Genomic DNA, 12,880 nt, shown 5'->3' with positions numbered 1-12,880 from the left:
ACAGATATGTTCTCAGTGGAGACGTGAAATCTGTTTTAAGGGAACCGTGAACACGGGCCTCAGTCTCACTTATGGTTTCTCCGTATTTTCTTGTTTCGGTTCAAAGGTTTCGTACAAGAAGCCAATAAGGCAAAACTCAATCTCTCTTTGGAGACTACACAAACGAGTATTCAAGAATACAAGATTCAAGAATACATATATATATATATATATATATATATATATATATATATATATATTGTATTTCATGTTATTTTCGTTTGGTTATGTATTAATTCAATACATGTACTACAATTTCCCTAATGTGTAAAGTGAATATTATTATTAGTTTTGTTCATATTTCACTACTCATATGATTTAACTACAAATTATACAATTTATTATCAAAAATAGCATTTTGGTTCTCAGCAACACCCACACCAACCCCAACCCCAACACCAACACAACTAACGAATAAGGCAATAACATTGCATGTATTGACGCGCCACCCGCAAGTAACCATCATGTCGGTCTGCCCACGTAACGACAACGACTGGGATGATGCATGGTGGGCAGCCAATATGGACGCCGTCATTATTGAGTGTATTCTTATATTTTTCTAATATAGATTTTGCATAATTGCAGAGAAATATAAAGTCGAGTACTAACTACTGGATCTAAAGAACAAATTTTGGTCCTTGATTATCTCTTAACATGACAGCTCGGATCACATGAGTAATGCTAACTTGTTGTTGCAACATGACACAACAATATTAATAAAACTCATCAAGACCAATTAGCCAAAAATCAGTTACCTATTTCAGTTTATAAAAAACCTATAGGAGGTTGCGGTCATCACCAAACCATTAGGATGTGCCTACCACATGAATTGATTTACCAACGAAATGTGGCATTTCTCACTAAGGCTTGTCCTGCCCGCTATTTAAGTCTATCATTGTCGTATGATTTTCACATTCCTACTTGTTAGTTTTAACGCCCCAAATAAAAACTTTTTGTTTCTGTAAGACTGTAAGTTAAGTACCAATCACTTTATAACACCATCTATCTGATATATATGCATATGTATGCACATGCACAATCAAATCATGTATGCCCTTTTACAATTCGTTGACCGAAAAACCGTGTGACTTTAATTTGGGAAACTCTTTCATCCCTGATTAAATTTCAACTTTAACTACTCACCAATTAACACACATTCAATCCTTTATGTTTATTAATAATCACAAAACTCATGAACCTACTTTATTAGCAAAGATTTCACAAAACACGATGTATCAAATATATATGCATCCATCAATATTTTAGTAAGCACCACCACACAAAAACAACATTCAACAAACCACATACACATGCGGCAGAACGCTCGCACTGATATTCTATTGCATACCACACCAAACGCTACAAACCAATATGAGAGGATAATTTTTGCAAACCCGCAGCAACAGGCGAGCACATAAACGTTTTTTAAGTATTTAATATTTCCTTACTCGAAAAATAATAAAATTGTGAACTAAATCATCATCGTTTTTCACTTTTCAGGGTATGGCTGACCACATAATCGCAATGAGAACTTCCCTTTGAGAAAACATTGAAAAGTTGGGCTCTCCCCTCTCATGGGAACACATAACATATCAAGTAATTTTACCAATCTACCCATATGTAGTCATTATAAGTTCTGGTGACTTTAAATTATAATCATGGTTTAATGATTTATAATTTTCAACAGATTAGCATATTTTGCTATAGTGGGATGACTCCTGAACAAGTTGGTCGTTTGAAAAAACTCATCTATCCTTTAAGCATGCAAAAGGTTCTCAACTACATTAACTGCATATATGCCATAAATTGAATAAACCACAAGAGCACACCAAAGATCCGATTTCAATATGTCATGAATTGGATAGGATGTTTTGTTTGTTCATATATTCATTTTCCATACACATGATCACCACTTGTTTAATCATCAATTTGTTTTGTACATCTAACAATAATTAGTGGGCGACCAGGCGTGTAATACTAGTATTATGTAGTTAGAATAACACTCTTCTTGAGTGTTTTGGTGACATTTTATAACAAAGAACTATTTTAGATGAACATTGTCCAATCTATCATTTGTTTAAAAGCTACTTTATTTTCATTACATAATGTTAATTATCTATATACTACATTATAATGGAGATAGGCAACATTTCAACTTCCTATTTCTCTCACCACAAGACGCCGTAATATTAATTATAGGCTTCACCGCCGGCGGGGAGACCCTTCTTTCATCTTTCAAACCAACGTCGGAGAAGGCCTACGGTCGAAACAATCAATTACGCTATCTGAATGGCCCAAACAATTAATTCCGTCAATTGAATGTGAAACACCCACTACCATCCATTTCAATCCCTAACTAGGAAAGGATGATATTTAAACAAACCACAAACCCTATTTCAACTTCCAATTGCAGTCCCTTTCATCTCCAATTGCCTCCTTCTTCAATTTCGCCTCAAATTCATGTTCAGTGTTCGTAATTTTGTTAGATTAATTAGGTTTACCTTTCATTTTTTTTTTAATTTAATTTTAACGATTTTTATATTTTTTTCGTCATTTCTACAGCCTTGACTACTTTATGGTAGTTGATTGATCACATTTAACAGTTTTGATGTTCTCACTCTTAAACATTTCATTTTGGATGTAAAGGTTTGGTTCCCTACAATCATGGCTGCCACAAATGAATTCATGCATCACTTATCAATGGTTGCCTGTGAGAGGTTCTTGATGTATATTGAAGGGGATTTGAAGCTACATTGGGCTTCATCCTCGCCAAATTTGCACATAAAACAATTATGGTATGCTAAAGATATCTGTGTATTTATTTTATATGCATGCTACATGAACATATAATAACTTGTTAATCGTGTATATTAACTTTATTTGCATATTTCAGAATTAGAAATAGTAGACAGCATCTCATCCGAGACAATGCTTTTATTTTGGATCATAAAGGTAAAATATGGTATCAACTCAAGATTTTAGACACTTTGAGTCTTTGTCAAAACTGTTTAATACAGGTAGTTATCTAAATAACGTGTTTAATATTTTTCTTTGTCAAATTTCACTTTGATTAATGCTTAGTCTGTCAATTAGGTTCTTATATGCAAGGTTTATGAATATTTTTCTCAATGACCTCTTGTTAATGCAATTAAGATTAGTAAGTATTTGAACATTAGTGATGGGCCTTTTGATTGTGAGTAAACCACATAATTTTATTGACGAGACTTGCTCATAATAACTAATTATTTGGGAAGTTTGTTGATTTGTAGGAACGATGGCTGCGAGTTTGCCGTCGGGATACATGTCGTTGGATTGGGCTAAATAAGGTGGTGATTCGTGACTGCCCGTGGGCAAACTACAAAATTTTATTGACGACAATTATTCATAATAACTATTTATTTTGTAAGTTTGTTGATTTGTAGGAAAGGTGGCTGTGAGTTTGCCGTCGGGATGCACGTCGTTAGATTGGGCTAAATAAAACGGTCATTCGTGTTTTCCCGTTGCGTGATCATGGGTGGAGTGTGATTTGGATAAGGAACCGAAGATTATCGCATTGTATCAACTTTTAACTTTTTTTGTCTTCATTGAGTACAAAATAACTTTTTATTAATCATGATATTAGATTTTGAAATATAAAATAAATGAATTTTGGTTACCCAAAACTGAAAAAGGTTTTAAGTTCCAAACTTTAAATATAAATTTTTAAAAAAGTTCCAGTCTTTTTTTTTTAAATGAGAATACATGTTGTCAAAAATGAAAATTTGAGAAAAGTTAATAACTTTTTTATGCCATTAGTTACATCCTAAAATACAATGTTGTAGTTTTTATAGATAAGTGGAGGATATGATATTCCTTGTTTTTTTTTTCTTTAATTTACGTTTGAAAAAAAATTGTTGTTAGAACTAAAACCTTTTTGGAATCAAAATACTTCAAGACAAGTGTTGTACTACATCCAAATAGCAATTTTCAGGAGTATGTTCCCATCAGTAAACGAGTGTTTTTGAGTGTTTTTGTGTCTGATGATTTCTCTCATTTTATGCAGCAAATTGCCTGAGAAGACCAAGTTGACCAGCTTAAAACAGTTGTAAGTTACTTGCAGCGATGTTTATATGGCATTAATAAATAGATTGTGTTTGACCATTAAGTTTTGCTTTACGTGGCTTGTTGAGAATTCACTCATGTGTCCGATTCCTGATTTTACCACGCGCCCAAATTTAATGATCAGGTAACCCACATTTTATACTTTTGTTATCCTTACACCTTGTGGTTTGTTATTGTTCCTTTTCTTTTTGCTACTTTAACTTTAAATATTTTTCTATGTAGACATGTTAAGAACAGTTGGTTGTGTTGTGACTTGCCCCTTTCATTAGCAGATCTACCAAATTTAAGCCAACTGTAAGTATATTATCACAATGATTTATTTATTTACAATTTCCATTGTAGTGCCAATATAGTAAACATATACATCTATTTACTAGGGCTTTTATTATGGCTTTCATTATCTTGATTTATGATTGTTTTTTAGCATGTAACATTTATAAAGTGCATACATACGTGCTGAATATATGGATATTTCAACTCTATAGCTAATAATATTGAAAATACTAAAGCGGGTATTATTCTAATATAATTTTGTTTATTTTTGTATGTTGGATTGGACCGAGAAGAATCTAGATTGAACTTAAAACTCACGCTAGTATGCACACGTGTTGGTGAGCCAGGAGCCAACTGGGCTGCAATTAGCTTTGAGAGTTCAAGTCAGGTTAAAATCCAGTTGAGTTACAAGGATATGAAACAAGTCTTGCATGGAATATTTTGGCAGACATTCTTCATCACAATTTTTGGTCATTCTCTACCTTGTTCAAGTTCTGTTTTGGTATAGAGATTTTATTGACTCAAATAATTAAAATCTGCTTTGTATGTTTAATATTCAAAATTATCTATGCTGTTCTTGCTTGATCTCACATTGAAATCAATGTATTTTGTATGTATTTATTGTCTGGAATAAAAACAGATCTTGACCTTAGTGACATACTGTTTACTTGAGTACACATATCTTTATTTCCATATGGAATTTGCTGCCACTTTTAATTTTATATATTAAGCCAAACAATGCGCTTTTGAAGAGTCTTTTATGGTAAAAAAATATTTACCTCAAGACTTATATGGTTACATTTTCCTTTCGATTAATGTTTGTTTGGTTCCCCATGAAGAAGCTCAAGCTCTCAAACATGACTAGGATGCATTAAATGTGGAAAATTAGTACCATGGTAAATCCTTACGCAACACGAAAAAAAATAGTAACGGTTAAATAGCCCATCCAAAATTATTAAAAAAAATAAAAAATAAAAATTATAACATTAGTTCACTTACGACTTATTTAAACCATTTATTACAACCCCTGTTGCATCACGATAGCACCACGGGCAAAAATCATACTGATCAAATCCCTATTATCCCCCCGCTATAATGCGCATGCTGCAATTTGTAGTAATTATAAATATTCAAGTCCTATAGCCAAACAGAATACCATAACAACAAATAAATGTTACTATTTCATATTATCGGCTAAAATGAAAATCCCCTTGACAAAATCTACTCACAACAAAAGTAGATATTCAGCAAAATGATCTTACTTGTCCATGGCTTTATAGCTTAGTGACATCTTGGTGGTGGGATAAGGCTTAGGGACCAAAAGGTCCTGGGTTCGAATCCCACAAGGGGGTTTTCCCAAGATTTATTGGGTTTCTTCCTGAATTGGTGGTTAGGCATTATTGCCTAGTGGAGATGGATATGATCGCGTGGTTCTGCTGGTAAACGATGATACTCCAGTGGTCCGTGAGTGATCCTAATTTGCCGTTCAAAAAAAAAAGTAAAATGATCTTACCAGATTTGATTGAGATATGAAAACACCCACTACTTGAAGTTGACCGCTTTTGAATAATGTGCCACATGCAATGCTGGTTGGATTGACCGGAAATTCAAAGGGACCATAAGGGTAGTTTTTGGTATGTGTTGGTAAAGGAAGTTGGGTTGATCCGAAAGTCAAACGGGTCTAAAGGGCAAAACCAAATATTTTTATGGTTTATTTATTCTGAATTATATTATTTAAAGTGATAACTTTTTAACACATTTTAACAAAACCTGTTGTGCGTCCCCGCCATAACGGGCGGGCACACATACTAGTATCATAAATATGTTATTATGGTGACTATCCACATTCTTAACTCTCATATTTCATTATGTTTAGTGAACTCTGTTAGCCTATATATAGTGGTTTGGTGTACTTGTATTAGATATACATACCAATGAATAAGAATCTCCCTTTTCTCTACTTCTCATGTTCGTTGTCGTAAAATACGAGTTTTTTTTACCGTTGATACCGTCAAATGATTCCGGCCAAATTCGTGTCAGCTCGCGGTCGCAACCTAAGGTTCTTTCCCTGCGAGTTTTTTTAATCCATCGATTTTGGACGAATTCACATCAGGTCACAACCACAACGTGCGTATATTTTGGGTTTTCACAAAACATGATCAACAAAATTAACCAAGAAAAAGATTCAACAAAAGAATAAACACATACCTGATATAAATTGTCGGGATTGTCACTACATCTTCCACGAGTTGAAGAGAACCCAAACAAGCCATATTCCACAAATACCTCGGAATATTGAACAATTTAATTCCATAATTGAACTGAATGGAATAACTTCTAGTCAAACAAACCGTATTCGTTAACACATACATGTGGAAATTGAAGAAAATGAAGAGAATGGAAAGGAGAATAGGGATTTATAATAAGCGTAGGAGAAGATGAAAGAAAAACCAGTATTTATATATAGCTGATCAATGGCATACAATAACTTATGGGGTTTTTATTATTCTATATCTGTGTTGTTAGATTTCTCTACAGAAGTGCAATGGTGTTACGTCGTATTGTGGGTCGTTTCACGTCCAAGCTCACTGAAAGTCGACTCGGCGGGCTTGAAAAACAGGCTCTTATATTGCTGCCCATCGTTTCTTCCCGTATTTTATTTGAACCAGTTACCCGATCGTTCTAGATCACCTCCATTATATGTATTAAAGGTCTTCTCTCTCAATCGCCAAGGGTTAATTCACGGTAAATATCTCCCAATCTTATTGTTTTGATTTCACCTACAATAGAAAATTAACACCGTTGGACGTAATTTCCAACTTAATAGGCTGGTCACGTGTAGGTGTCCAAGTTGGACCTATTGTGCATGTGGGATTCATTAATATGTAATGGGTTTATAGGGTTGGAATTGGTGTTTTTGTAGGTCCCTAAATGACCACACGAATGGTTTTGCTCTTGATATATAAAGTGTTGAGACGGGTGCGGTAAAATCAAACGACCGAACATAAATAATACAAAGATAAGATATAAATGAACGATCTCGTTACCGGTTAAAGATTGATATATTATACAAAGAACCAATCACCCAAGGTGACCTCCTCTTGGGTGGATGATTTACACCTTACAAAACACACATATACATAATACCTAAGACTTATATATATATATATATATATATAGTAAAAGCTAAACATTCTAGAAGTCTTATCCCCATTGAAGCTACACGCGTCCCGAAGCTCTTGTTTCGTGTCCGGTTTCCTCGTCGGATTTAAATATTAACGTGACCATTAATATACAATGGGTTTCATAATTTGATATCGCAAGTCATAACTCTTTGGCTTTAGAATCACACTCTTGGCTTGTGATATCAAAACATCGTCGAACCGTGTCTCACATCTTCACGAATCAAACCGTGTCTTATTTTTAAGCAAACATGTGACCAAAACACCCCATTTTCATGCAAAACCCTTTCTGCTTGACCCTTTCAACTTACCCTATATATACACCACCATTTCTATCCATTAATCTCTGCTACAACTCCAAATTCTCTCTCAAATTCAAAGATCTTAAGGTTATTTTCATTGTGTTCTTGAAGGTTTGACTTCTAAAAGTCAAATTGAGTTTTATCTTTAATTCTAACTTGTTCATCTAACATTACTAACTTTTGAATATGGTGGTACAACATATATATAATACACACCCCTTGTTTCCTTTGTTAGTTACTTCACCGACTCCGGTTGATTAAGTTTCGAACGTCATAAGGCAAGGCTTCATGGAGGACTTCATTTTTTTGATATATATATACACACACATAACTTATTTATACATATTATTTATGCCTAACTTCTGCTCATTTTAGTTTGTTAGTCACATTTACAAGTCTTGGGTATGTGGAGACCATCTATGAACTCATTGTGAGATGGAAACCGAATCAAACCGAACTTTTGTTAAAAAGACTTGTTGTGGCCTTTTTAGTTGTAGAACTTAAATATTTTCATTTGTACATTTTTATACAAGATCTATGATATATTGGTATGTAGAACCCATCTATGAACTTGTTGTGAGATGGAAACCGAACCAATCAGACTTTTACTCGCTTAAGACACACAAGTGTGTTTTTAGCTATCAAGACTTGTATATTTCTTCAAAAATAGTTTACAAACTGATTTTAATTATTTTCTTAAGTACTTGGAATTGTTGGATCCAACTTGATCTCATAACATAGTTTGGACCGACAAAACCGAACACTCGCTTAACGTGCGTTGTTAGTTCTAAAACAATAGATCTACATACTTGGTTAAGTGTTATTATATTTTAATGAGTTATCTCATGACAATTAATATTTTAGAAAGTTGACTTTGGGTTTGACCATTTGTCAAGACCCGAACCGACAACCCGAACACTCGTTAAAAACCCGTTTTAGTATCTTTGTCCCAAAGGAACTTGCATTTAGCATTTTTCTCACCTTATTACTTAACTTGGGTTAAGTAAATATTGAGGTTAGATACTTTAACCCGGTTTCGAGCAAACTTACATTTTTAAAGGGTTATTATTATAAATTCTTAAATAGTTACATTTTAAACCTCGAACTTTAAATTGTTTACTTTTTGCAACAATTATTTTATTTAAAGATTTTCAAGGCAACCTTTCTAAATTCAAGACTTCTTTTACTTTTAGGCTTCATACGTTAACTCGTCGTTCCGGCAAATCTTCAAATAATCAATCTTTCAAGTTTATTACTTGAACGTGAGTAACTTCATACCCCGTTTTCTATCTTTTATTTTGGGGGTGACATTTCATCTTATCTAAACTAAATGTTTTATACTTGGGTCTTAAACCGCAAACGTTGTTGTATACTTTACTTAAATACTTGCTCGATTTGGTGTTCTATGCTTATATGCCTATGTGTTTATCGCTTTCGGTTGGTTGAATCTATAAATCCTGGACTACTTGGCATCCCCTTGTAGCAAGGTGTCGTTAACGTAATGCAATTAACGATAATCTATTAAATCCTAGACTATTTGGCATCCCCTTATGGCTAGGTGTCACTAACGTAATTCTATTAGCAATTTTATCCAAATTATGGCTTTTATTTATTATTTCGTATACTAGTTTTTGGATCTTTCTTACTATATAGTATTGTTACTCAAACTTATGAATTGCTCACCAATCTTTGTGTTGACAAACTTTATTTTATGAAATGTTACAGGTTTGCATATTGGTTGATTTGATGCTTGTGGAGAAAATGAATGTCAAGACCTTTAAGTTATTAGTAAAAACGAACAATATTTGATTTGCTATGTTTTGTTATATTTTGTTGTATTTGACTTATGAATATTTGGTAATGTGACATTTTAGATGTTGTGAAATGAAATGAGTTTGTTAAATAATGTCGCTTTAAATAGTGTCATGCGCTTATGAGCAATCGTTGCACTCCGGCATGTTTCGCCGCCTTTGGTCGGGGTGTGACATCCTTAGTCTTACAACTTGATGATGAACAACTTGATATGTTCACCTCAACAGGCCTTTCCACCGACCCACTTTCTTCTACACAAATTGCTGAACAAGATAAATCACTACTAAAACTAACTGATGAAGGAATGGGATCTACAGTTTTGGAAATGTCTTTGGTTTTGGCACATGACCAATACCATAGACCATTTCATCCTCTATTGGGGTATTGAAACCAAAGTGAGGTAGGCTAGTATAATTCTCATTAAAAGGAGGTGGAACAACTGTATTATCATAGCCTATACCCGTCTTTTGTTTCACCCCGATCTGTGCCCCAATAATTCCATTCAATTTATCATAGATTAAATCAAATCTTTCAATGGCTATTTTTCTTTGAGCTAAATCCAATTCTAGCTTCTCAATTTTAGTGTTTAATTCTACAATGCGTATTTAATGAAATTTATCTAGTTTATCATATTGAAACAGTTTTTCATTAAGTTTAGCTATATCATTATTATGAGTTTCATTCCAAGTGGTGAAAATCTTTTCAGCTTTCTTGTAATCATCATTCTGACATTTAAGGCTAAGATTTTCATCTATTAGAGCAACATTATGAGTTCTATAGTTCTTGATTTTATTTATACAAGCTTGAGAGCACAAGTGTGTACCTCGGGAAGCATAAGACTTGCTTGACTACTTCTACCTGCAAAACTTGTCCCAGCTTTATTTTCTTTTAACTGATTGTTTTTTCGGAGGTTATCATCCATTAATTCAAAAGACTTTATGGTAGAAGTCAACTCTGAAAGTGTTATGGTATTCATATTTGTGGTTCGCTTGATGGTAACCATACTGATGTTACTTGCGTAAGGCAATGAATCCACCAACTTCATGCTGATCTTAGAAAACTCATGGATGATATCGGCACTTCTCATTTCAGTGACGAGTGACTCATATCTGTTGATGAGAGATGCAACCGATTCTCCTTGAATATGATTAAACATGTTGTATTCTCCTTTTAAAGTGTCCTTTTGGCCTTCCCTCATATTCATAATTCCTTCAAACTTAGAATTGCAAGACATTTTTTAAGATGGCTTTCACTAATTGGAGATATTCCATCCAGCAAAATCAATAAAAAAAACAAAAACAAATTATGTAGCTTATTGGCTTTTATCAAGGCTGAATTCATGCATAATGTTAAGTAACTAATTTTGTAATATATTGTGTATTACCTTCAGAGTCCTTGTTCCTTCTCTAAAAAACATAACAACCTCTTTTCTTCCCAAAGTCGAAACATTTCCCCCTTCAATATTAGATGATAACTAAAAAAAATAAAGAATAAACTTGAATAATAAAGTCCACTAATTTCTATCCGAATGAGAATGAAAAGGCCAATATCTCAAAACAGGTTGACTATATTGAGTTTAGCGTACCATCAACAACTTGACCATATTGAAAAAATGCACCTTGTAATGCTTTTTCTGCGGTATAAAATGATATGTCTGTCAGTAAATACATGAGAATAATAGACTTCGTGATGCAATAAGAATGTGCTGCAATACTTCAAATAAAACTCAATCTGTGTACTTTTCAAACTAAACGCTTACTGAAAATAGTTACTTATACCTGGATGGTTACGAGAGACCCCTTGTCACATAAACAACTTGGAATCAAATAATATCAACATACATAAGGCTCAGAACTGGTTTACCATATAGAAACACAACTACACCAACATGGCTGCAAAAGAAGTTGAAATTGGAGTACCCAATTGCCATCCCACAGATATGCCATGCCAAGTTGGGTAGAAAATCAAACACAATTTTGAGTTAAATCAGATGCAGTTCAGTCATCATAGCCTTTGTTCCTAAAACTCACGCTACCACAGGCGTCGTCAAAGAAAAAAAGGTAAGATGCATTGAGTAAGGGCATCCGTCGATACCAAACACCGGTAACAAATCAGGTGTGACCCAGCAGCCATGTCCACTTACTATGGAGGAAACGCCAACAATTACCATCGTTAACCAACCTGTAAATAATTATTAAAACCCTAAAAGCTAAAATTTTAAAAATAAATCAAAAAATTACATACCTGGCAACACGACCGCCCTCCATCGACCTACGACATAGGCAAAGACCACAACACGGACCAACGACAACGGTGAAGAATGAGAACGGCAGCGGGGGTTCCAAATAAGAGAGATGCGGCGACCTCGAATTACGGAGAGAGAGAACGGCAAATGGGTTGCAAATAGTAGAACAATAGAGACGTGTCACATTGCAAACCAAGAGAATACAAACAACGTGGCAAGCAACATCATGCTTCTCAAAGTTATACCAACTGTTTTAATACTTGTATATTTTTGCTACAGTGATATCTGTGAGTGTAAGGCCGAATGCATTTTAAATATATATATATATATATATATATATAATATTGACAATTTAACCATTGATGCTTTTAACTTTCAATTTCAAGAGGAATCTCAAGATCGCATAATCATACATTTACATTTGATTACGCTGAGAGCATTCACATCCCATCCTCTAAATTTATGTTAGGAGAGTATGTAAATTATAGGATGAGGTTTTGAGTGGTTGTGAGTGTAAATTATAGGGTGGAGAGAAAAATGTATTGATTTTTTGTAAATTTGGGGAAATATTTGGGGAACATTGTTTGCCCCTATTTATTTTTTAATATTTGTTGGATTGGTTGTGAGTAGATGAGAGAGAAAACTGTAATGATAAAGGTATAAAAAATATTATTTAATTGAACATGAGAGAGAAATGTAGTGTTTTTTAGTGTAATTATAGAGATAAAGATGGAGAATGGGATGAGAATGCTCTAACATGGATTTTTTTTACAAGCGAGCTGGGAAGGCATAAATTCCTTGTTAATGAAATCGAATGGAAATCGGGTGTGAAGTTATGACAATTATATGAGTCTAATAACCTTTAGAAAGGAAAGTGAAAGTTATGTTTGCAACTAATTGGATTCAAACGGATACCTGAATAAGCG

This window comes from Bidens hawaiensis, unplaced genomic scaffold, assembly GCF_021521415.1.
Source record: "Bidens hawaiensis isolate Kalapana, Puna unplaced genomic scaffold, B.hawaiensis_p1.1 tig00002866_1, whole genome shotgun sequence".
In the NCBI taxonomy this organism is placed as follows: domain Eukaryota; kingdom Viridiplantae; phylum Streptophyta; class Magnoliopsida; order Asterales; family Asteraceae; genus Bidens; species Bidens hawaiensis.
Note: the sequence above shows the minus strand (reverse complement) of the source record.